We start from the raw sequence: 6,099 nt of genomic DNA, 5'->3' as shown, positions 1-6,099 counted from the left end.
AGGTGTGTTCTGAAAGCCATCTGAAATGGGTACAAGCGCTCCCCATTGTTCTTTTTTATTTAAGAAGTCAACCCTGTAGTGACACAAGATTGTCACCGTATGAACTCCTGTATAGGCACGCTCCATGGCATAGTTCATCCCAGAAGTCAGCTCTCTTATCACACATTGGAGCTGAGTGTCAGCTATATAGATATATAAAAGCTTTGAAGAAGAGACTGGATGAATTGCACAAACTGGGATTGTTAACCCAGAGAGTTCCTTTAGACTTTAGCTTACATCAGCTTAAACCGGGAGACATGGTCTATATAAGGAACTTTACAAGAAAATCTGTTCTAGACCCTAAATGGGTCGGGCCTTTCCAGGTGCTATTAACTAGCCCAACTTGTGTGAAAGTTGAGAATAGAGACCCGTGGTTCCACATCACGCATGTAAAACCTGTTAAAGAACATCATGAAAAACCTCCTGACATAGAGCAAAATGAAATGAATGCCCTGCCAGATCCACAGCAAACAGACGGTTATGATGAGAATGAATGAACTGCTTGAAATTCTAAAAGGAAAAAAACAAGGAAAAAAAAAACTGCAAAAAATTTTTTTTTTGAAAAAAAGACACAAAGTTAACACAATTACATCACAGCAATTAATGTTCCTGATTAAGAAGGTGACAAGTCAACCATCAGACAAGATGATAGACGGCAGACAAGTATGCATGCAGTACAGAGGAAGAAATGAAAGACACAGAAGCTGGAAGCTGTAGAATTTCACAGCAGAGGCGGCACCAAGGAATGGACAATCACGAGAGTGTTGTAATCTTTATTAAGTACTGTGCAGGAAGAGGACTGGAAGGAAGAAATCCGTGGAGCAGATATCATGTTATAAACACACATGGTACATATGAGACATCACACAATAGTTGCATGCCACACTACATATGGCTAACAAGGAGGATTATGATTCGCCAGTGGGCCAGAAGATCCTTGCAGTAAGAGTAAGTATGTGCATACATCAGTACACTTTAGTTCATTGGACACAACACAAACTGATTGTTCACCTTTTGATATAGACCTCATGTAGATAAATGAGAGTCTTTTCTGTATATATGTATTATATGTACATATGTATTATATATAAGGGAAGGGTATACTAGGATCTCTAACATATCAAAAGATCCATTGTTTGTTTTTTGATTTGGTAGACATCAAGGTAACTTCCATCTGTAAATAGGCATTGTGGATAGCCTGTATTATATTTACTAATCCATAGAATAGAATTACTAACATCTTAGGGAGAGATATAGCTTTAGGGATCTTTGAAATACAGAGTTAGTCAGGGAAAGTCACTATAGTCTATAAGAATATGTATATAGTGTATATATATTAATGACTAACAAAATGAAATTAATATACTAACAATTTAGAACTTAGGATTATTTATACCACTAACTTAGCTTAAGTAAGGTACTAACATGGAAACTTAGTTCTATGACATTTTGCATATAGAGTTTACCATATTTCTTTTGTTATGAGTTAGGAACAAGTTTTAGAAGATCTGTAGGTTGTTACATTTTTGCTTTGGATGTGTTTCAAAGATGTTTGCATTGCATGCTATAAGTATAGTGCTTGCAACTTATAATTGTTGCAGTTTTGGAATTTCTGTGATAATTTGTTGCATGTATTATGATGCTTGTATGTTATTCCAAAACCTGTTTTTTTCCCCTTGTTCATACTTTCCTTTTTCCCTCCTTAGATAGGGGTAGATAGTATAGATAGTATAGCAATAGCATAGCAAGACTGTTAAGGGGTTAGGAATAAGACATTTAAGTTAGTATAGACAGGGTACTTAAGGCTACAATATCTTAAGCCTGCAGAATTTCCAGTGGAAATTCCTACTAGAAGAGGGGGAATTTACTGTTGTGTGCAGATGCAAAGCATGGAATCCCTGCAAAGGTACAGGGAGAGCCTCACCCAGAATTCCAGGGGACCCCCCTGGAGAACTTTGAGTTGAGAAGGGTTGAAGACAGTTTATTTGTGGGATTGGATGTGAGCAGAGACTCTGCTTGTTTCTCCTGACTTGGGGTTTCTCCTGAGAAACCATTGTAGTATAAGCTAGTGATTTCTACTCATAGGGTTAGCCTATTTGTCATTACTATTCCTTATTAATATAATTATATAATTATTTAGCGATTAGAGAGTAAAATATTTATCAATAGCAAGAGAGCCAGTTTTAGTTAAATGCTTCCTCTCCTCCAGTGAGGAGGGGGAAGGGTCATCAATTTAACAGTTTAGGGTCACCTTTCCTTTATTCAAATACCTTCATTAACTTTCTCTAATTTTCCTTGTTAATTCCTAATATAACTTTTTACCTTCAAATCTGTGCCTGATAATTATTTGAAGATACTTACAATTCAGTCTGTATAGTTAGTTGAATCCTGTTGGCTGCCAGTTTAAGATCTCCTCTGTCCTCAACAGTTAGATAAATAATTTCTATATATCTCCTCTAACTGACCTGAGAGTAATATAAATTTAAGAAAGAAACATTATTGGGGTTTCAGCCATAACAGAAACTCACCAGAAGAATCTTATTCCTGTCTTCATTACCAACTGAAGCAGAAACAGTTAGAGGGGGAGGGGTTTGAGAATCAGGAGTGTTTTACCCCCTCCTTTCCTCACTGTAGCCTGTCAATCTCTGGCTCTTGACTTAAGCTCTATTTGGCCCTAAAAACATTTATCTGCTTCTCCAAACTATCTGTTATTATCATCATAACAGATCCCACCTGTGGTTGATTAATGATGATTATTGGGCTCTATTAGCCTTGGACACGTTTATCTGACTGCGTTGCTCCCTTCCTAGAGAAGTGATGACACAACCACTCCAGGAAGGTACTTGAATAGCTTTATCTATATTTCTAACAAAGAAGGAATATTAGGAAATGGGAAGAGGAATTGGGAAACCCTAAACTAATGTTGATAATAGTAATCCCTCAGAGCTGTAGGCAAGTGAGTGATTCTGGCTTAATCTAGCTCCTCTGGCTCAGCCTGGCCATAGCCAAACCAGAGCAAGCAAGCCTGCTGTTTCATGTCTTTCAGCTTCTTCTTCTTCTTGCCAGATGTTATGCCTATATAGCCTTCAGGTAACACCCCTTTCCACCCACTTCTTCTTCTCCTGCCCACTTCCCGGATCCCTCCTGGGCCCTGGGAGACCTAGATAACTAAAGATGTTTGAATTCCTAAATATCTAGGGACAGTAGAATAAGAAGATTGATGGTCTGGGTGTAGGTTGGCAATGTTAATCAGATACAAGATAGGAGTTCTTGCAAGGTTGAACCAAGCAAGTCTCAAATCCCAATGGACTAGGGTCCACAGATCTCAGGTCCAAGGGAAATGAAAGGAAGCAAAAGCCAGCACTGCCAGGGTATTTATACCCCCCTGGCCAACCGCTTTCTCCCCTGTCCTCATAGCCCCTGGGAACATTCTGATGTCCAACGGTCCTCACCTGTCAATCAAGGGTGAGACTCTTTGCTCCCAGAGTTTCAATATAACACAATCCAGCCCTCCCCAGTGTCAGTAAGTATTCCAGTTAAAGAAACACATAACTTTATTTGTCCAGTTCCTTGCATCTCTAGCTTCAAGATTTTTTCATGTAATATTTTCCTGGATTGGTAGTATCACTGTTTGTACTTTTTTCCACTGGTAGGAAAAAACTACCCTTTAAACAACAATGATTTATAAAGAAAACCAAAATGAATTTTCATTCCAATGGAACTTATCACAGTACTTTATCTTAAACAATCAAACACTGGATCCTATTACAATACAAAGGCTGAATTTATTGTGAATTAAGGGCTGCCTAAAAATCCAGCTTACAAGTGGTATACCAAGATGTTCTTATCCTTTCTCCAGAGTAAGAGTAGATTTCCTTTGGATAAATATTTTTTCAAAAAAAGTTTTTGTATTACTTTTTGCACCATCTTGTAAAGTCATTTGACTCAACCCCAAATACCCTTCCATTTCTCCTAGAGAGTTTTTTTTTTTAATTTTATTTTAAACCCTTAACTTCTGTGTATTGACTTTTTATAGGTGGAAGATTGGTAAGGGTAGGCAATGGGGGTCAAGTGACTTGCCCAGGGTCACACAGCTGGGAAGTGGCTGAGGCCGGATTTGAACCTAGGACCTCCCTTCTCTAGGCCTGGCTCTCAATCCACTGAGCTACCCAGCTGCCCCTCCTAGAGAGTTTTATACCAAATACAGTTTTATATATACAACAGGTAGAAATTATGTATACATGATTTGGGAGGAAATTATCAGTTGTAGTATTTTAAAGAAGTAGAATTTCTTTGTTTTTGGAGAAATTGTATAAATAAATTTGAATTTCTAAGTTAAAAAAAAGAAGGGAGACAACATGTAACTAAGTTATTTAACAGATGGATACAAAGTAAATGGCAATTCCTATGTCCAGCATTTTCAACACACATGAAATCATGGGAGGCAGTCAGGATACCATGAAAGATAGGTTCATAAGTCACAGTTCTTAAAACAGGGAAATAGTTCTTACCCAGGGATATCAGGTTCCCATAATTTTCCAACATCACATCCCTATAGAGATCCTCCTGAAAAGAGTCCAGATGTTTCCATTCTTTCTTTGTGAAGTACACAGCCACATCCTGGAATGTCACCAGCCCCTGAAATAACATATATCTGCTATTTCTGGGACAAATCCTCAGCCCCAAGAATCCAAGAGTTACTCACCATCAGGGAGAGGAAAGGAGGCAAAAGAGTAAATTGAGCTGTGTGCACTCTTTTCTGTGGGAATTAGGGAAGAGTGTGTGGTCTTCAGGATCATAGATTGAGAGCCAGAAGGGATCTTAAGAGGTCACCTAGTACAATATTCCAATTTTATAGCATAGGAACTTGCCCATGTTCACATAAGTAAATGGCAGAGCTGTAATGCAAACCTGGGTCTTCCAATTCCAAATCTATTGCATCTTGTTCCTAATCCCCAGAGCTGAAGAAGGTCTGTAGGTGAGAAGAACAAAAATGACCAAGGAGATTGGGGGGAGGAGGTTGCTACATGAGAGCAAATTTAAACACTCCTTCAACACCTCCCTTCCACACTCTCCAATCTACAAATGTCCTTTGTTGTCACTGAAAAACTAAATCAAATGTGTATGAGTCTATAGCTCTGAGCTACTATGGTCCTTACTATGGTATTATATGTCTCTCTATAAGGCTCAACTACAAGTCCCTGGCTCAGCTGTTCTGGGAGAATTATACACAAAGTTAGACTGAGGGTGAAGGTTCATCCCAGAACTACCTCCATGTATAATAATTAAAATGGGTTTGATAAATATAAGAATTTTTTAAAATTGTGGTTGTCATTTATAATAATTAAATATTAAGTCTTGAGACTGTTAGTAGCTCTAGTAGCTTTATTATAGAAAAATAGTGATAGTAAGAGAGGGAAATGTAGGAAGGAGGTAGAAAATATTGCCTAGCTAAAAATACCCTAAGTCCAGTCCAAGTGCCTCCTGACCACAAATGTGAATCCAAATGCAAATCTTCAACAGAATCCAAAATCTGAATCAGGAAGCTGAAATCCAAAGCCACAAAAGAGTCTCACTAGAGCTCTCACCCACGAGGCAAAAGATCTCACAAGAATTCCAGGGCTCCAGAGGCTCCCACTTATATATAAAGCTTATATAAAGTTTTCTCCACCCATCAGCTCTCCTCCTCACATCTCGGGAATCAGTCAAAGTCTCCCAATTTGTCTAGCACTGCCTGGGGGAGTGGGGAGGGCAGTGCTTGTGTTCTTTTAGGGTATGAACTTCCTTTTCTAGTAAAAGGTTCTTACTAACTGTTAATGACTAAGTGTAAAAGGCAAGGTACTCCAGGTTCTTGATTGATTAACTTAAAATAGACAAAAAGAGTTTAAATTCTCTTTCACACATGTTAATAATAATAATAATAATCATCATCATCACCCATATTTCTGTAGTACAGTGGAGAAAGTGCTATATTTGAAGTCAGAAAAAAATGGCTTCAAATTCTCAATTTTTCACTTACTCTGTATAAACTTGAACAATTCACTTCGACATCTCTGGGCT

Source organism: Gracilinanus agilis, chromosome 1 (assembly GCF_016433145.1).
Source record: "Gracilinanus agilis isolate LMUSP501 chromosome 1, AgileGrace, whole genome shotgun sequence".
Classification (NCBI taxonomy): Eukaryota; Metazoa; Chordata; class Mammalia; order Didelphimorphia; family Didelphidae; genus Gracilinanus; species Gracilinanus agilis.
The sequence above is the reverse complement of the archived record's forward strand: the minus strand, read 5'-3'. Positions refer to the sequence as shown.